This window comes from Ursus arctos, unplaced genomic scaffold, assembly GCF_023065955.2.
Source record: "Ursus arctos isolate Adak ecotype North America unplaced genomic scaffold, UrsArc2.0 scaffold_7, whole genome shotgun sequence".
NCBI lineage: Eukaryota > Metazoa > Chordata > Mammalia > Carnivora > Ursidae > Ursus > Ursus arctos.
Window position 1 is genome coordinate 73,166,018 of NW_026623089.1, and position 21,671 is coordinate 73,187,688.

Consider the following 21,671-nt stretch of genomic DNA (forward strand, 5'->3'; position numbering starts at 1 on the left):
AGTGAGCATAGGAACAGATCTCTCTTAAGATTCTGATTTAATTCTTTTGCATATATTCCCAGAAGTGGAATTGCTGGATCATACACTAGTTCTCTTTTTAATTTTTTGAAGAACCTCCAGGCTCTTTTCAATAACCACTGCACCACTTTACGTTCCCACTAATAATGTACAATGGTCCCAAATTCTCCCATCCTCACGAACACTTGTTATCTTTTTCTTTTATAATAGTCATTCTAACAGGTGTGAGGTGATCCCTCCTTGTAGTTCTGATACATTTTCCTGATAATTACTGATGTTGAGCATCTTTTAATACAGCTGTTGGCTATTATATGTTTTATTTGTAGAAATGGCTAAGTCCTTTGCCCATTTTTCAAATGGAGTGATTCGTGTTGTTCTTTTGTTTTTGTTTTACTGTTGAGTTGTAGGAGTTTCTTATATATTTTGGAAAATAACCCTTCATCAGGTATATGGTTGGCATATATTTTCCTCCATTTCATAAGTTTCCTTTTCATTCTGTTGATTGTTTCCTTTGCTCTGTGGAAACTTTTAGTTCGATGTAGTCTCACTTGTCTATTCATGCTGTTGCCTATGATTTTGGTGTCCTAGCCAAGAAATCATTAGCAAGATCAGTATCAAGAGGTTTTCCCCTATGTTTTCTCCAAGGTGTTTTATGGTTTGGAGTCTTATATTTAAGTCCTTAACCCATTTTGAGTTGATTTTTTTGTGTGTGTAAGGCAGGTGTCCCAATTTCTTTCTTTTAATTTTTCTTTTTTTCTTTTTCTTTTTCTTTTTTTTTTTTTTGCATTGGATAGCCAGTTATTCAACAAACACCTCCAAAAAATGGAAGAGATGGAACACTTCCAAACTCATATTATGTAGCCAGTATTACCCTGAATCAAAACCAAAGACACTTCAAGAAAAGAAAATTACATTCCAGTATCCCTGATGAGCATAGATGCAAACATCCTCTATAAAATATTAACAAACTGGCTTTCATGGTACATTAAAAGCATCACGCACCACCACTGAGTATAATTTGTCCCTGGGATGCAAGGACGTGTTAACATCTACAAATCAATCAACGTGATGCACCATATGAACAGAACGACAGATAAACCTCACATGATCATCTCAACAGATGCAGAAAAGGCATTTGACAACATTCAATACACTCTTATGATAGAGAAACACTCCACAAACTAGGTATAGGGAGAATGTACTTCAAAATAATAAAGGCTACGTATGACCAGTTAACAATTTATTCTACTTGATGGTAAAAAGTTGAAAGTTTTTCCTCTAGAATTAGGAACAAGACAAGGACAACAGCTCTCATTACTTCTATTCACTATAGTACTCAAGGTCCTTGCCAGAACAGCGAGGCAAGCAAAAAGGAATAAAATAAATCTAAATTAGAAAAGAAGTAAAATTTACTCTTTTAGCAGATGATACATGCTATATGTAGAAAATTCTAAAGACCACCAAAAAACTACTAGAAATAATAAATGAGGTAACGATGTAGAATACCAATCAACATACACAAATCAGTTTCATTTCTATATACTAACAATGAGCCATCTGAAAAGAGAGTTAAGGAAACAATCTCATTTTTCTTAAAGATTTTCATTTATTTATTTGACAGAGAGAGAGAGAGAAAGGGGGGGGGAGAGTGAGCACCAGCAGGTGGAGCACCAGGCAGAGGGAGAGGCAGGCTTCCTGCTGAGCAAGGAGCCCAATGCAGGACTCGATCCCAGGACCCTGGGATCATGATGTGAGCCGAAGGCAGAAACTTACTGACTGAGCCACCCAGGCACCCGAAACAATCTCATTTCTAATAGCATCAAAAGAATACAATTTTTAGGAATAGGGGTACCTGGCTGGCTCAGTTAGGAGAGTATGTGAATCTTCATCTCTGGGATGTGAATCCAGGCACCCCACATAGGGTATAGAGATGACTTAAATAAACAAATAAAAACCTTTAAAAAATACTTAGGAATAAACTTAATCAAGGAAGTGACAGATTTGTACAGTGAAAACTATAAAATTCTGATAAAAGAATTTAAAGCAGGCACAAATAAATAGGAAGACATCCCATGTTCTTGAATTGGAAGACTAAATATTGTTAAAATCCAGACTACTCAAAGCATCTACCGATTCAATATGATGCACATCAAAATCCCAATGATATGTTTTTCAGAAATGGAAAGAACCATCTCAAAATTCACATGGGACAGCAAAATACCCAGAATAGCCAAAGCAATCTTAAGAAAGAAACAAGCTGGAAGCATCATTCTTGATTTCAGACTATATTATAAATCTTCATTAATCAAAACATTGTTATTGGCTTAAAGGCACACAAATAGATGAATGGAAGAGAATAGAGAACCTAGATAAAAAACCCACATATATATAGTCAACTTGTCTTTGAGAAGGGGGCAAGAATACACTATGGGGAAAGGATAGTCTCCTTGACAAATTAGAATTTTTTATAATGTAATTGTCAAAAATATTCAATTATGAAAAGTTGATGGACTATTGGAAATAGCCAAAATTTTAAAATTGGCATTTACTCTTGGACTTGAAGATTTAGGCCCATTATTTCAAGCATTTTACAATAGATACAAATGGTACAGTTCCAAGGAGACTTTATCAAATTATCTTTCTTATTAGTAGCACCATATTGAAAACAGAGTATAAATTTATAGACTCTTCCAGGTCTGCAATCAAATCTTACTTGTCTATCAAAATAAAATACATACAAGATATAGTGAGCTTAGAAATTATCTTTGGGATAAATAAATGAAAATGGTGAAAGGCAGATTGACAAAACATTTCTGGGGCCAAAAAAGACAGTCAGATGTCTAAAGAAAATGTAGTTTTGACCACTTTTATAAACTATTTGTTACTGTGAGATTTGAAGATAAAATGGATTTTTCTATCTCTAATGAAAATTGCTGTGTTACACTGGTAACATCATTATATCAGACGATTTATGAGACTTAATGCATCATTAAGAAGGTACAAATCCAGCTTGTTTGGAGAACTATAATTTCAGCACCTGTCATTCTGGAATAGTCTCTCTTGTCAAGACTCTGAATTTTTGCTTATTCAAATTTAAATCCTTAAGGTTCCTAATTGGTCAGTTGCATTTGAATTCTAACAACATTGCTAATAAGATTTAATTTATTTAATAAGAATTAAAAGTTGCAGTTGTAATTGAGAAATGATAGAATAATAACTGCAAATCTACGACTTCATGGTAGGCTTAAGTGTTTTACCATTGCTATCTTCTCTGTTCCTTCGGTGGGTAGATTTAAGAATAGAGAACAGGGGTGCCTGGCTGGCTCAGTGGGTAGAGCATGGGACTCTTGATCTCAGGGTTGTGAGTTCAAGCCCTACTTTGGGGCTTGAGATTACTTAAAATAAAACAATTACTTAAAAATAAAACCTTATAAAGAAAAAGAAGAGAGGAGAGAAGTTAGAGAGGTATATCCCTTTCTCAGTTATACAGCCCTTCTAGATTGCAATCAGTGTGAATAGATTGTAGAGTGAAGTGTCATTCTCAAATTTGAAATGCTCACTGGTGAGCCAGTTAGCAAAATGCTGTAGAGAATTCTTTCAGTAGGTTGGAAATACCATGATCTCTTCCAAAAATAAGAATGGTTTCTTTTTGTTGTTGTTCATTAGCTAATGATTTTGATGTAATAAGTGAAAAGAATCCTCGTTTGAACTTCATTTTCAAATGAATAAAACTCATTAATAAATAATACCTATTACCCCTATTTTTTTAGTTCTACCACATGGCGGTGTGTATTCACACAAACTTATTATTTATCCTGAAGCAACTACCTTTAAATCTAGGTGCATTTATTCCATGCCTTATTGATTTATTTAAGGAAGTTCAGAGAATTTAAGTAACAGTATCATGCATCCTTTTAACTTTTTTTCTGCTATACCACCTCTTTTAGAGCAGATAATATACATTATGCTTAGATATTAGGTAACAAAAAACAAGCTGCTTGATATTTACAGTAAAATCTTTTGAGTATGACAATAATTTTTTGAAGTTTTTCATACTGGGAAATTGGGAAATTGTAAAACATGTACACTAGGGAAATCGTGTCTTTGGCTTTCATAAAAATACCATTGAATGTCAAGGATATTTCCTTTTGGAGATCTCTTGAAATTTTTAAACATATAGCCTGATAAGATTTCTAATTACCATAAATGTATTTTAATTTTTCTTTGAGCTAATTGCAAATTCATATAAAGTTATGAGAAATAGTGCAAAAAGATCTGGTGTCCCCTTTGCCCACTTTTTACCAATAATAACATCTTGCATCACTGTCATACAACATCAGAGGCAGAATCTTGACATTGATGACACAGTGAGGATGCGACAATTCTATCTGCACAAGGGTCTCTTCCCTCCTGCACACCCACACACATCCTGTCCTTAACCCTTGGAAGCCATTCATCTGTTCCCCGTTTCTCATGTCATTTCAGGAATGTTTGTTTGCAATTATACAGTATAATTGGGATTGACTTTTTCTCACTCAGCATAATTCTCTGGAGATTGATCCAGGCTGTTATGTGCGTTTTCAAACATGAATAAACCCGACACCAGTTAAAATGGTGCGGAGAGATTTTAATCAGTGATGTATCATTGCAGTAGGGGAAACAGTCCAGTGGAACTGAACTCTGATTTGGATAAGGGTGGCTGGGTATTTTAAAGGGAGAATGAAGGGAATGGTGGGGCCGGGGGGTCATAAGTACAGTCAGGGAAATGAAAAATTACAAAAAGCTGCAAGGGGACTTGGTCCCTGTGCAGGCCATCTGGGTTTGTTAACTGGGACTTATCTTGGTTGGGCTCCCACCGTCCCAGAGAGACTGGGAGACCGGGCCCTAACTTCAGGTAAGAACAGGCTCGGACAAACATTGAATTATTTTGCAGGCCTTCAGTTTTCTCAGCCAGGCATGTAACGGGGGGCTAGGATCATCCCAGGGTTGCAGCCTTGAGCTGCTAGAAACCACACCAGTGTTCAAGTCCTTCTAGGCCAAGGTGGAGGCTCAGCGGGCAGGAGAGCTCAGGGACTCCTGGCTTGCGTTCGGTCCCGGGAGGGCCTTTCCCAGTAGCAGTAGTATGTTCCTTTCTCATGTGGGATCGTGTTGTGGATTTACAGCAGCTGTGTAGCCATCCACCTGTGGCAGGACACCTGGGTGGTTCTCCGTTTTGAAGGTTCTAGATAAAGCTACAGTGGACACCTGTGTGCAGGTGTTCATGGGAACATAAGTTTTCATTCCAGGGGATAAATTCCAGGAGTACAACTGCTGGGTGACCTAGTGGTTCCATGCTTAGTTTCGTAACATGTGGCCAAAGCTTTTTCCAGAGCTGCTGTATCATCTGACACACCCTGTCACAGTGTGTGGGTGATATGGTTCCTCTGCGTCCGCACCAGCACCCAGGCTGCTGATTCTTTCTTTCATTGTAACCACACCCGTTAATGTGCAGTGACACACAGTTCACATCTCCTTTCCCTAATCACTAACTGTGTTGACATCTTCCCACATCCTCTATGGTGAGGCACCCACTCATGGTTTGGGCTCATTTTATTTAACTTTTACTGTTGAGTTTCAACACTTCTTTATATAGTCCGGATCTAATAGATTTATGGAAAAAGTTATCTTTAGGAAATATTCAAAGATTTATTAAATTTATTATTTATTTTAATACCAATAGTAGTAAAGCAGGGGTTTTGTGGGTACATGATTTAACAAAATCATATCATCACTATTAGATAATGATCACTTCTCTTCTGTTTATTTGGCCATTTTCTGGTCATGCATTTCTTCCAATCTATTTCTCATTTTTACTAAACCCTATTCTGGGTAGATATAATTTCGGGGGTATGTAAGAGAATGAACCCTGGCTGACACTGAAAGCTGGGTGCCCAGATCTGGACTTTGGGGTTCACTGACATCTGGTTTCTCAGGTCTCTAGAGGACAATTATAGTTTCCAGGTTAAATATAGTAAAAGTGTTTGGGATCCTAACATAATGAAAACGAGTAGAATTCAGATACTCAAAATTTTAATATTTTGTTAATTTTTGAAAGATTTTATTTATTTGTCAAAGAGAGCACAAGCGGGGGAGGGAGCAGCAGAGGGAGAGGGAGAAGCAGACTCCTCGCTGAGCAGGGAGCCCAACATGGGACTCGATTCCAGGACCCTGGGATCATGACCTGAGCCGAAGGCAGAAGCTTAACCGACTGAGTCCCCAGGAGTTCCAATATTTTGTTAATTTGCATCCCACTTCTCCTGGAGGCAAACAAACAATAGTAACAAGGATTGAATGTGACCAGTTGGCAAGTACAATATTACTTGAAGGAGCTTGCTGGTGGTTGACTATTAAATTTGGCTGTCCAATTTTCATGAATTTTTCACCTCTTTCTTGCCTCTAAAATCATGTTAAATTACTTTTATTCAACCTTTTTATTTATATCCTTTGTATCCTTCAGATACTCATAGTAGTTCCTTAGCTGGTTAATTTAGCTTTTATTCCTATAATATTTCTTTAGAAGTTTCATTTGCCTTCACAGCATTTGTACTTCTACATTCATTGAACACTCATCACATTTTTAGTGTCACTTTAAACTTGAATATTTATGGTTGGTAGCAATTTATATAAAGTCTCCTGTTAGCTGACCTAAAATTACAGGGGGACAGTTATTGAAATATACAGTCCATGTGATCATATTCACACATACAAAATCTAAAGTCATTATTCTCCAGAATGGTGATCTAGCTTATTATATTAAATTTTGGCTTAACTTGCAGTCACAAAGCACTAAATATCAGTTATTATGAATCCCTAGACATCTAGTCAAATATTCCTATAAAAGAACTTACTACCTCTGATTCTTCTTCTCTTCAGTAGATTCTAAAATTTATAGAGAAGAGGTGAGTGGTAAAAAAAAAGTTAACAACCGTATGATTTGCAGATGCTGTGAAGCATATAGGGAAAAAAAATTCTGTCTCTTGTGCAGTATACAGAGTAACATAGGTTTTGCTATGTAAAAAGGCAGTGGCCTGGGTCGTGTTTCTGCCCTTTTCCACCTGCTACTGTGTTCCTTAGATCTTGACTGGTGAGTGGTGGAAGAAGTGTGCATAATGTAAAGCCTGCTGTAATCCGCTGGTGTGGAGAGTAATTATCCAGATGAGTAAGATCAAAAAGCATACTTCTCAGGGAGATAAAAATCTGTGGAGCTGGAAATTTGAAATTGGATGCTGCTCAGTTGTTTAGAAATTTGAATTTCTACAGTACAAGCAAATAAGGAATATAGGTGTATTTTTGAAGATCTTCTTGAGAGAAAGAGACACAAACACATAAAAAAATAATAATTCACAAACTTTTGGGCAATTGTATTAAGTGAATGAGAAATAACCACATTAAAGGGCTGATACGCACCTGTGAACTTCTTTGATTTGTGTAACAGTTATGTCTTATTTAAGTAGCAGCTCTTGGGGTACCAGGATGGTGCAGTCACTTAAGGGACAGACTTTGGATTTCACTGAGGTCATGATTTCAGGGTCCTGGGTTGGAGCCCTGATTCAGTCTCCACGCTCAGCGGGGAGTCTGCTTGAGAGTCTCTCTCTCTCTCTCTCCCTCTGCCCCTCCACCTGTTTGTGCTCTTTTTCTCTTTCTTCTCTCTCTCTCTAAAATAAATACATAAATATTTTAAAAACTTAAGAAGCAGTTCTCAACCTTTTCACCCTCAAGACCTCTTTTTCATTCCTAAAATTATGGGGGACTCCCATGGACCTTGTATTTACGTGGGCTATACATACTGACCAACCAGATTAAAAATGTTAATTGTGACATTTTACAATAATCTGCTAATTAATTTAAATATAATAACACTAAACCTGTTACTTCTTAATGTAAATAAAATACTTCAACAAAATATGGTGATTTTTCAGCCAGATTCTCATAACTGCTTCTGTATTCAATCTTTTACAATATGTTCTTTTTCTTGAAATATATGAAATACATTTAGCCACCCATAGATCTGTAGTTGGAAGAGAAAGGGGTACTTAGTTGCCTTTTCAGATAATAGAGAATATTATTTTTAGATGCTGCACCAAAATTTATCAACTGGTAGTTTCTTAAAGGTAACTGCAATGGGAAATCTGAAACCATATTAAAATTTAAAAACTAAATATTTTCATTATGTTTTATTAAAATGCACTTGTCAGTCTTGTAATTTGATTGGATCTTTTATCCTGCATGATTTTTTTCAAGATTTTATTTATTTGACAGAAAGCAGAGCACACAAGAGAACAGGAGTGGGATAAGGGGCAGAGGGAGAGGGAGAAGCAGGCTCCCCGGATGAGCAGGGAGCCCGATGTGGGTTTCGATCCCAGGACCCCAAGATCATGACCTGAGCTGAAGTCAGAGGCTTAACCAACTGAGCCACCCATGTGCCCCAATCCTGCATGATTTTGTAACATCATGCGTCAGTCATTTGAAAATATTAGTCACTAGGTTCTTTCATATGCTGAGATATTTCATTACAAAGAATGATGACACATCATGGATCTTTAGGAAATTGTCACCCTACACTCTTAAACAAATGGGAGTGAGAAAAGTAAATATCATCTTTTTATATTATGGAATTGTTCTGCTCTTGAAGACCCCTCAAAAGGAATGCCAGGGCTCTCCAGACTACCCTTTAAGAGTCCCTGGTTTAAAGGTTATTAGATAAAAGTTTGCAATCTGAAATGAGAACTGTAAATATTTCAATGTTTTGCTATACTTTTTTTTAAAATGGATTTTGGGGTAAAAGATGGGAAGTAGGTTATAAAAGATAGTTTTTCAGTGGCAATTACTACACATAAAGTATTCTCAAAAATAGTAGTGTCTTGGGCCAAGATGGAGTTAGTAATAATTAGTGTCTAGATGTCTTTTGTGCTCGAGCAAGTATGAAAAGCATATTGCTATAGAGATGTCAAAAAACAGGAAGGTTTATAACTATTATTTTTCCTACATCTTTATATTAATTTTTAAAAATTGTTCTAATAGAAGTATTCAGTAGTATAGAATGTTTATCACCATTAAGTCCCATCAGATGCAAAGATCCAATATTAAATAACATATTTACTTTTCCCCAACAGTATCTTTGTATTTTATAAATTGGGATGTAATTATGTGTGTTTATTCCCAAGTACTCCTGATATTTGTTTATTTTTTAAATTATCTTTGATCTGATTTAATATTCTAACAATGATCTTTAATTGAAAGCCAAGTTGTATGAGCAAAGACAAGGCTTGGGCAATACTCGAGGGCACTTGATAGATGACCAAGGTCAAGTTTCAAGCAGAGAAGTTTAGCTTTCTTGACATAATCAAGTAGAAGGATTGGGTTTTGATGTCACAGATAAGACAGAAGCACAATCGCTATCTATCTAGGGAACTGAGTTGGAGGCTATAGCAAGCATAAGCCTTTACTTTTGTATTTGTTTAATTTATTTCTCAACACATTTTTTTTAAATTCATTTATTTGACAGAGAGAATGACAGCCAGCGAGAGAGGGAACATAAGCAGGGGGAGTGGGAGAGGAAGAAGCAGGCTCCCAGCAGAGCAGGGAGCCCAATGCAGGGCTGGATCCCAGGACCCTGGGATCATGACCTGAGCTGAAGGCAGACACTTAATGACTGAGCCACCCAGGCGCCCTACATTTTTTTATGGGAAGTGGACTGTTGACTTCTCTAAGTTTCTATGAATAACAATATCAATCATGTCTTGAAATCTGCTCAACTATTAATTTTTACTCCTTTCTTCTCAACTATTTTTACTCATTACTCTTTTTGCCAATATTTATTTAATCAATCAATTGATCACTGAACTTATTAAGTACCATGTATGTGTAAAGGCGTTGTTCCAAATGAAGCCAGTGTATACACTAGCACTGGGTAATAAGCTGCTGAAGGAGCTCAAGATTTAGTACAATCCTCAAAGATTTATTCCTCTCTTAATTGCTCCCTTATTTCCAGAAGTTAACAATTGCCATTGTTATCTTGGTTTCCTGTAGAGAAGGAAGAAATGTTATTTAATTGCTTCTCCCTCTGTTCTTTCTTCATTGGAAAAGCAAGTGACAGGATGATAAAACACTGAACCCAAAGTCTGAAGAACTGGGATACACGCATTCTGCCAGTGGCAGAATTTACAGAAGGTGTCAGGGTTCTGGAAATAAAAAGCTCTCTGTGGTCACTGAGCAAGGATAAACCAGTGATTTCCCCCTTATCAGTTGCCTGAAAGAATTCTCAAATATCTGTTAGTCAACCCAGGGAAAGGTAGATGGTCCACTAAAAGTCAACATGGAAACATTTAGGGTAAGAGGGGCTAGTTGCTTGAAGAAGGGCGGAGAGCCTTGTTTCATGAGGTGCATTCGCGGACACTAAACCCACAAGGTGTCCTACAGTTACAGATACATTCTTCAGACAAATGAGTTTAGCAAATTCCAAGTATTCTGCCCCCATCATAGAAGATCACCATAACTTATTAAATTATTTTAGAAATATTTAAATAAAGAAGCCAGTTTCTCATTGTATAACTAGTAGTTCACATTTTATAATAAAGAGTCAATTAAAGTGCCATTAGTCAGTGTTCTGGTACGTATGGGGAACCTTGACTTTCCAGTCTAGGAAAATAGACCAGTCCAAAGTAATCTCCTTTGCTTCCAGCACTCTTTGTGATCGCAACTTCTTGAAACTTCTTCAGCGCATTGCTGATAATACTTTGCATCTCTTATGGAAATGTTCCCCCTCAGAAGGGATTCTGAAATTAGGCATCAGTCAGTGTTGTGTCCATGAGTTACTGTGTTGTACGCTCTATCCAGACCTCCCTGGGAATGGCCTGAGCCTCAGGGATGTCAGGCAGCAGTGAGAAGGTGTGGGTGGCATTAATCTGGCCTCTGTTTTTACTGTGAGTACCTGAATTAATATCTTACAGTCCGTCTCCTGCAGATGCTAGTAATATCAGCATTTCAAAGGTCCTGTACTGTCCTTCTGCACTGAAAGTAGCAAGTGCATAACTCTGAAGGATACGAAGTTTATATTTGGGCCCAGTAAAAAAAGTGGCTTTATGACAAGAACTTTGCACTGCACTGGACAGGAATATACCAACTCTGTTTATTTTCCATATAAAGATGATCAAAATTGTCTTGCAAGTCCTCACCAAATTTTCACATAGTGTAAAAACAGTTTGTGGGACATGTAGCTAAACCCCTAAAAATGTAATGATTCCTGTCCAAGTGACAGAATTTTATTTTAATGTCAGAAGAAAATATATGAAGAGCGCCTTCTAGTATCAATGTTGTGTTTTGATAATGATTTTTTGAAATAAAGAGAAAGAAAATTAGACATGACATAGCAGTGTTCTATATGGTGGGCACTGTGTCTGATTTGTGTCTTTGTGCATGACATCATGTTGCACATACAAGACACTCACTAAGCACATACAGACTTGGTTGAAGTTTGAGAAAGAAACTTAGTGTCTATTGCCATAAAAGATATATCAGAGGGTAAACAAATAAATTGTGTTGCCATTAACATGTGGAATAAATGAATATTTATGTATGTAAATGCTTAAGTTATTTTTAGGACAAGAATCAAGAAACTAAAATCAGAATTTTTTTTTTTTCCCTCAGGGTGAGAATTAGATAGTTTGGGATCGAATTAAAGGAAAATTTATTTTCTATTCTACATTGTTTTGCTTTTGAATTTTGAAGACTTTTCTTACAATAGTAAATACAATTTAAAAGCTGTATAACTAGAACAAGTAAGTGAATGCCCCAAAATCTGGTTTCATCACAAATTAGCTCATCAAATCCTTTTGTAAGAAGCTAGACTTCTAAGAATAGGAATGATGGTTATTGAAATGTTGACAGCTTAGAAACTTTTTTTAAAGATTAAAGGGAGAAAAACACATTTAACTACTAATTTTAAACCATTGCTTTTCTGGTATTATCTCTATAATTTTCATACCCCTGCATTCCATCCTTCTGCAATCCCTTTGTAAATTTACCTGAAACAAAACATGTCAACAGTAGGACTCAAAGAAGCTGAACTTGGAGGAAAAATGTACCAATAATTTAGTTTTGGCTTCGGGGTTTGGTTATCTCAAATCAGTATGTTCTACCATACAAAGAGAATTTTTGTTTTTGTCTGCTCCAATTTTTCAAAAATGTAGTGATTGAAACATGGTCTATGAACAAATGGCATTGCTATAATTTACTATCAGAGAACATCAAATACATCTTAAAATACAAATGCTATTAAAAATAATGTTTCTTAATAGTTACAAGATTCCATTCAGGAGACCCTCTTACACACCCCTCAGGCAGATCAATGCAGTGCTGTGTCTGGTGCTGAGCTGGCTGTTGGGCATGGAAGTGATGAGCCGTGGTGGAATACAGTGGCAGGGTTTTCATTCAGAAACTCAAGCTCCCGTAGCTGGTCCTGCCTTCCCGAGGAAACGCCAGGGCCATGGGTCAGACTTCCTGTTTTATCTGCATAGGTCGCTGCTTCCTCATCTGTAGAGGAATTAGATAATCCCCAGGGCTTCTTCCAGCTGGGAGTGCTATGATTTGTGACTCAGAGACACATTTGTTTCTCAGGGATCATCAATACATGCTTTGTTGCTGCCTCTGGCTTACGCATTTAGAACCCTATTTTCTGCAAGCTTAAAATTAACTGTAGGTTGCTGCCAAAGTCCTTATCAAATTAAATATGGGGATATTGAGAAATCATGGGAGTAAAAAAGAAAAGATAATATACACCCGACCATGCTAATTTTGGTGACGGTTCTATATAGCAAACATCGGTATAAATTGTTCTCAATTTTTCATATATAGATATTTCATAGAAATCACATTTACATCTCTAAACGGTGGAGTCTCCCCTAACTGAAGAGCAGGATGTATGTAAACCAGAATTTATTAGTTACTCTCACCTTGATGTCTTCTTTGGGGTTATGCTCCAGGTATTTCTGTAAAGCAGGAGACACTGTCCATCTGAGAGCCTCTTTTGGCTTCCAGTTCTGCGTGTTGATTTCTGGTTTGTTTTGGAATTGAGGTTCTGGTTTTGGTTTGGGTCACCCAGTGTTCATTATTTTCAGTGTGGAAACGTGTGCCCTTAGGGTTGATCACCACCCTCCCCTTTCAGTGCTATTGCATGGGTGGAGGAGGGGGTTGGGGGGGTGTTGATGCCTTTTCTGCCTGCCTGGCTCCTGAAAGCATTTGGGTTTTGGACCTTGGACCTCGAGACTTCATTTTATACGTCAGCTGAGCTAGATCTCTAAAGGCTCAAATACTTTGATCTTCTTGACTCCCCTCTCCTCATCTTACACCAGTTTCTTAGATAATCAGCTTATCTGATTTTCCCTGTCATGTACTTGCCTCAAAGTTACTAATGAAACAGTATATTAAATGTATTTTTGTGTTTTTAAACTTTTGTCTTTTGGGCTTATATATGAATATGAATATATGAATAACATTTTATTTTGCGTGGTTATTTGGACCTCAAATCAGAACTAGCGGTGTTAATTATCCTGTGTAGGATAATCTCAGGTGAATTTTTTCTCAGTAGCTTTGTTTCTGATATTTCTTTACAATTTGACTTGTTGTTCAACTGGCTTCTTATTAACTTTTCTTTCATTACCCTGCATACAGTACAGTGAAGTGTCTAATATGCTTTTGGAGTAGACTAAAAATTTAAATAAATAGAACTTCTTTTTTTTTTTTTTTAAAGATTTTATTTATTTATTTGACAGAGATAGAGACAGCCAGCGAGAGAGGGAACACAAGCAGGGGGAGTGGGAGAGGAAGAAGCAGGCTCACAGCAGAGGAGCCTGATGTGGGGCTCGATCCCATAACGCCGGGATCACGCCCTGAGCCGAAGGCAGACGCTTAACCGCTGTGCCACCCAGGCGCCCCTAAATAAATAGAACTTCTAAATGAAATCTAAATAAAACAATTCCCTGACTATTTTAGAAAGCCCATGGCCTTGGAAATGTTCATGTCAACTTATAAAGTTTAAAGTTATGTACAGAGTAAGGACATAGGAAAGTAGTTCCAAGTTATGAGCATGATTCCTTTCATCTAGTGGTTGGTATATTTTAGTTCTAAATGAATCCCCACATAAAGCTTTGAGTTAAACATACTGACACAATATCACTTCACTTAGAAATACCCCATCCGAGTAATTTTTAAATTTCAGTTTCACTCTTTTCCTCTAAAAATGTGTGGCAGTGTATCCTGAATAACGTAAGTGAAATCTGCTGTAATTTGAATTGACAATCACATAAAATCTTTATGTTAGTTTCTTAGTTTGGTAGAAATAAATAATAGAATATGTAAAAGTTTTTTTTAAAGGAATAATTCTCCGCCTATGCTAATTTTATTGAATCAAACAATATTACAGTCCTTAATACCCATCACTGGCCTGTCCCAGTCCCCCATCCCCCTCCCCTCTGAAGCCCTCAGTTTGAAAATTATTTAAGAATCTTAAATAATAAGATTCTATGATCTGTTAAACTGAGTATGGTTGCATTTGTTCTGTTTGATTATCAAAATCATTCAAATTACAAAGCTGATATTAGGCTTTGGTATATAAAAATAAACATAGTATGAATAAATATACTCACATATGTGAACATATATACATTATATATACACACATATGAATATATATATATATATATATATATATATACACACACACACACACACATATAAAATATGTGTCACTTAGGATATTTTTAAGTTTTAAAAATGGCACAATGGCCACATATTTTTTTTTTTGAGTAGCCAGAAGAATTTCAGTTTGGATACCTTACGCTGATCATGATTAAGAGAGATCCCTCATCTATTGCTCATGTCTACATCTGAAGGATTCTATGTGACTAACCATTACCTTTTCTGGAATGAGGGCTTAGTGTTTAAGATTTGTTCACCTTGAATTATTAAAATGCCTGGTCATTAACATGAGTCCACAAAAACTCAAGACCACTCTCTGGGTAAATTTTTCCCATTTGAGCTCTATGACAGTGTTCATGCTCAAATGGTAAATGCAAGTTACTTGGGTTTTATAGTTTATACTATTATATTTAAGGGAGGATGCAGTGGTGAGTTGTTTCATAACATATGCGGACTTAGTGTCTGTGTGCGTATGTGTATGAACTCACACACAGATGTTGATGATAGCTATTTCTGTCTCAAATATTATGCATTAGAACTTTAAGAAGGTGGTGACATAATTTATGATTTAATAAAAGTTAATATTTCTGAGTGTTTTGTGTGTGTGTGGGCACGTGGTAAATGCTTTTTATTCTTTTAAGGTTTTATTTATTAATTTGACAGAGAAAGCACAAGTAGGCAGAGCTATAGACAGAAGGAGAGGGAGAAGCAGTCTCCCCCCTGAGCAAGGAGCCCAGTGTGGAACTCGATCCCAGGACCCTGGGATCATGACCTGAGCTGAAGGCAGACACTTAACCAACTGAGCCACTCAGGCACCCCTGGTACATGCTTTATATGCACTTTTTTTTTTTCATTTAAACTTCACTATAACATGTTGACTGGGATTCATTTGTAGAAAATTTCTTAGCTTTAATTTTATGTTATCTCAAGAGAACATTTGTATTATAATATGGATGCTGTGGTTGATCACTTAAAAATTCATATCTTTAAGAAATCATAGTTACAGGGGCACCTGGGTGGCTCAGTCAGTTAAGCATATGCCTTCAGCTCAGGTCATGATCTCAGGGTCCTGGGATTGACTCTCCCTGCTGGGCGCGAAGCCTGCTTCTTCTTTTCTCTCTCTCTGCCTCTCCCCCAGCTCATACTCATGTGCTCTCTCTCTCTCAAATAAATAAGTAAAATCTTAAAAAAAAAAAAAAAGAAACTATATGTACATGTATCAACATATATAGATTAATTGAACAAATAGTCCATGTTTTTATGTCCTATATTACTATTCATTGTAGTGATCTTTCAAATCTGTGAACACCCAGTCAGCTTGCAGAAAATAGTAGCTAACATCATCATCATCATCATCATCATCATCATAATAATAGTTCCTAGAATAATTACTATGGAATAAAATAAGTAAAAACTATTTGTTTTGGGTTTAGAGAATATATGATGTAAATCAAAACTGGATACAACTAAGGAATCTGGATATCCCTAAGAAAATGTAAATATCAAGGATACGTGAGCTGTTGTACCATGGATGCGTACTGTAGAAGAACCCAGAAGCTTACCTGGCAGTTCAGTCGATCATACAAACCCTCAGAAATAGAAATTGGAGTATTGAGTTTCCAAAGGACCACAACGTTGATTTCTCCTTCACGTCTCTTCTAGTGACCTCATCCCCTTTATCGTCTGATTTATCTTTCTGACCCACACCACAGGCTTCCTTCATGGCTCTGTGGTGGCCCCTAGGATATGCTCATGAAACCCACTGTCTTGGAGCTCTTTACTTACATAGCTTCATGTCTGTCTTCTAGGTAGATGACAAAGGTGTCAGCAACACAAATGTACTTATTAACTTCAGTACACGTGGGACCTTGTGTCATGTCTTGTGCTACATATCCAGCTGCCTAGGCACTGGCTCCTCTCAGATGCTTCCCAGGCGCAAATATCCCACACATCCAACACTCAGCACAAGAAGTCTCCGCGCAGACGTCTTCTTCAGTGTCTGCCTTATGGATGAACGGTGCCATTGCCTACCAAGTTATCCAGACTAAGACGCCGTCACCTTCCATATAGAGGAATAAAGCAGATTACTAACTGGTATCCATTCACTCGCTGCTGTCTTCCATTAACCTGTTTGTCCACTGGGGTCAATCTGAAGTCAACGACATAAAAATCTTCTTGTATCAGTCATCAACTTAAAGAACTTGCTCAACTCAACACCATCCACTTAAAGTATTTCAGTGGAATCACAATAATCTTAGGCTACAGACTATAATCTAAACATAGACTATGGGCCCTGAATATTCTGACCTTACGTGTGTTCCAACACTCATGTAATGCTTCTCCTGCCTTCGTAGCCCTGTTCAGTGTTCAGCCTCCTCTTCACTTAGTCCAGGACCACTCAAAATTCAGCCAAGCATCAATTTTGCAAGGAAGCCTTCCCAGACCCCAGAATCCTCTGAAGACAGGTTTGTCATACAGGATTCCATAACTAATGACATGGTTATTTTTTTGATAGCTGCTTTTTCACCTGGGGTGAAGTTTCCTGAGGTCAGATTGTGCCAGTCTCATTGAGGACTGTATTCTCAGCATCTGACACAAAGTTGTCAGACACGTTTGTCGAATGAATAAGCAAATTGAATTTAATATTTGGATGCCATCTCAAAGTCCTCAGGACTAACCCTAGGTGGCAGTCTTCCTCCTGAAGCCACATACTCCACCATTGTACCCTCTCTCCAGCTCAGTGGTTTCAAATCTGTGGTTTCAAATGGTTTCAAATTCCTTATCTCTTCTATTGTCACAAATTTATTATCTCCATGTAAAGTCTGTGATACAAGTCGTTCAATTTTATTTTTATTTTTTGAAAATCCAGGTAATCACACCTAGTAGAGTTTTCCCAGTATCTTCATTTTTTAAACAACTGTAAACTCTAATTCCAGTTAAATATCTGTAATAAATATCTATGTTCACTATTGCCTTCATCTATCTTTAATAGTCAGTCCTCAACTGCCTAAAGAAAGCATTAATTCAAATTACTAGGATTAATTTTCATGATGTATTTCAGATTATTTCTCAGACTTTATCCCTTACGTAAGCATTCAGCTTTACTATAGATTTTTATATTATTATTCAGATATTTCCTTTCTTTTCTTATTAGTTCGTATCAAATTTTCTAGCAAAAAAAATTGCCATCAGGAAATTTTCCAAGATGAAGTGGAACATTTTAACCCCTGGAATTGGCTGTTATGTCAATTCCGTATCTGGGAATGGGTTGAAAAACTTGACATTTTTAATCTAAAATATTTTGTTCGATTGAAGGAAACCTATAGCACTCAAGTGTGGATTTTGGTTCGGATTTTCCTAGTGAACATTTTCCAGGAAATATTTTCGTTGCCAAGAGGAATACATTTAAATTTATGCTATAATATGTGTATTTATGGATGTTTTGGATGATAAAACAGGAACGATTTTTTTTTTAATCTTAGTAGTATCCATTTCATCATACAACCCACAAGAAGTTTAAACAATTCCTTCTCACAGAGGATCTCTTCATTTATCGCCACCATTTACTATTTGCACAATCCATTCAGTTACTCTAATCTTATATTTTATAGTGGGCATAATTACACTTTCTGACTTATGTGACAATTTTAAGATTTTAGAGGAAATTATTAATTTATTAAAAGATGTTTAATTTCTAAAGCACTATTTAACCATCCAGGTGGTACTATAAATTTTTTGCTTGTGTTTTACTTCACTAGCTCAACAAAGGTTTGCCTGTTACAGCTAAAAGGAATAAATAGATTAGAATAGAGGAAATTTAGAAAATGAGTAATTAATAATTACTGTTCAATACCATTATGCAAATGAGCTCTTAAGTGCACCCCCAATATGATTAATAATTGCATTAGTTTCCTAAGGTTTCTAGAACAAAGTGACACAAACTGGGTTGCTTCAAACAACAGAAATTATTCTTTTGCTGTTCTGGGTTTTTTTCTAGAAAGTACTTGGTTTCTAAAATCAAGGTGTTGATACAGCCATGATCCTTCCAGAGCCTCTTGGGGCAGGTTCTTCGTTCTTCCAGCTTTGTGTGGCACCAGGTGTTTCTTGGCTTGGAAGTGGATCCCTCTAATTCTCACTTCTGGTGTCACATGGCAATCTTCTCCCTGTCTCTGTTTACTCCTCTTCTTAGAAGATGAGTCATAGTTGATTAGGGACCCCTCAAATGACCTCATCTTAAGTTGATTGTGTGTGCAAAGAACGTGTTTTTGAATCACAGATATTAATGACTAGAACTTCAGGGTATCTTTTGTGCGGATACAGTTCAACCGGTAACAATGACCAACCATCATTGATTTTGATCATACGGTCAACCTCACTTTGAAATGCATTGAGGCATTCTCTCATATAAAGAATTAACTAATCAATATAGATTTGTTAAACATTTTTTTAAAAAATGGTCATAGAAGCAATAACAGAGACAGAATTGTGAATTTATATACATTCAGAGATTTTACCTCTTATTCAAGTGATTTGTAATTCACACTGGGTGCCCAGAGACTTCAGAGGAATGAGGTAGTGAAGACATAGACGCTTATTAGAAATGAAAAATGTAGGTCCCTGCTTCAGTACTACTGAATTAGTATCTTCATTGTAATGAAATTCCCAGGAAATGCATGCTCATATCAAACACTGAGAAGTGCTTCTTGAGAGAATTTTAGTAAGTTTTTCAGCACTCTATAACATTTTAAAATTTCTTGTCTCCTGGTAATCTGTTTTGTCCACTGCCTAATATTAAAGTTATAATAATAGGTAATCAATTTATCAAAAAACAAATTAATTAAGAAATATATGATATTTTGTATATTTGCTTCACTAAGATTAATTGTCCTACCTATTTCAGTTTTCTTTTGGACCTACTTTGGTCAAATTTTCCTAAAGTAATGGCGCAACCATAGAGAATTTTAAAATGTGATACATCCTAATAAATTCTTTCAAGTGTTCTTTTCCCTGGTCATTTACAGGAATTCTCCTGTTCTTCTATTGTTCTTTTTATTTGATTTATTAAACCTAAATTCAATTTTAAGAGACTGTTCCCATAATCATCATTAACAATTGCTTTTATGACTATTACAACAGTCATAGTTATACTATGACTCATAGTGGCTAACATATTTATCAGAGGTATTATATTTTCTAATACTTTTTCTCATCTAATGGAGTGTGGAGTATCATAATTTTCAAATTGTTTGTCTTTTTACATTCACAGAATAAAACCACACAATTATTTCAATGTATTATTGATTTTTAAAACCTCTTTCATATCTACTTGGTCTAAGCAATGTGATGTTTGAAATCTTTTATTCTAAAAGAAACTGTTACAAAACAAATAAATGTAATTTTACTAATTTGGAATATCAGTTTTGATATTGTACAAAACCTTAAACCTTGAAGGATTTTCATTTTAACTTGCTTTTTAAAAACATTATAAAGTAAACACAAATACAAACTCTGTTCCTACTTGAAATATTTTGGGGCTACTTGTCTAGAAATCCTTGAAAATGCATTTTTATTTGGATAAACTTTTATCTATTTTATTTGAATCCAGGTTTTACTTGGGCAATTAAACTGAAAAAGAATGTATTAAGATGTGTAAACAAAATGATTAAATTTATTTGTGAGAATGATTGATAAACCTGAAATTGTAAGACACGCTGAAAGATGCAGCATTATTTGTATGTGTTGAGAGACTCAACAAAGAAGAGAGTGTAAATTTCCCTTTTATGATTATTTTAGGAAGGTTGATGGCATTTTGTTCTCATATGCAAATGTATTTTTCCCTTCAGGTCATTTGAAAGATCATATCAAAATTGCATTGGTTTTCTACCATTGCCAGACAGACAACCACAAGCTTGGCAGTTCAAAGCAACACCCGCTCATTATCTCCCCACTTCCCCAGGTCAGGAGTCTGGGTGTGGGTGAGCTGGGTCTTCCCTGTTTCCCCTGGTCAGGAGTCTGGGTGTGGTGAGCTTCGTTGTCTGTTCAGTCTCACCAGGAGGAAATCAAGACATCTATCAGTCAAGGTTGTGATCTCCTATGAGGCTCCAGTCCTCTTCCAAACTCAGTGGGTTGGAACAATTCATTTCCTGTGATTGTAGAACTGGGGCCCTCATTTTCTTCTTGGCTGTCATTGGAGACCATTTCCAACACCTAGAGGATGCCACTGTTCCCCGCCTGGAGCCCTGTCTTTCTCATGGCAGTTTGCTGCTTCAAGGCCAACAGGAGAGCGTCTGCTGCATCTCGGAGTCCTTCTTCTGGCTTCTATTCTGATATCTATGCTCTTTTGAAAAGGCTTATCAGATTGGCCTCCCATACTCAAGAGGAGACTGTTTTACAGGGTGTGTTCACCAGGGGGTAGGAATTGGGGGTGCATCTTAAAATGCTCTTTACCACAAAGATGATTGTCAGCTTCTGCCTTAAGATTCAGAAAGGTTCAGGTGCAAGTTCATTCCAAGGATGGGTAGCATTTATAACAGCACCTGTTTATATGGTACTTGGCGTAGACCACATTTACCATTGTGTAACTCAGCTTTCCACTGCACTAAGACACAGAAGACTGTTCAGTGGTGACACAGTGTATAACTGAAATTCATTGGTCATTTCAGGGTATATCAGACACATGGCACTATGAGTGTATGCTTCAGTTCTCATTTGGAAGTGGCTTGATGAAGAGTAAATATTGAACTTTTGTGGGGGTTTTGTTGCTATTCGTTTGGATTGGAGATAAATGGACATACATTATAGAATTGGGTCCCTGATTTGCTTTTGCTGGTATAGGCAGAACTTCCTGCCATTTTAAAAGCACACTAACGGCCAATTCTGCAGCCATCTCTCAGTTCATGGGAAGTTGTCTAGGCTCATAC

At 36.6% G+C, this 21,671-nt stretch overlaps 1 protein-coding gene across 1 annotated transcript in view; it reads left to right on the top strand.

The window, feature by feature from the left end:
- The window catches only part of PCDH15 (protocadherin related 15), a 1,631,248-nt gene that overhangs the window by 89,547 nt on the left and 1,520,030 nt on the right, over positions 1-21,671 (top strand). The window lies entirely within an intron of this gene.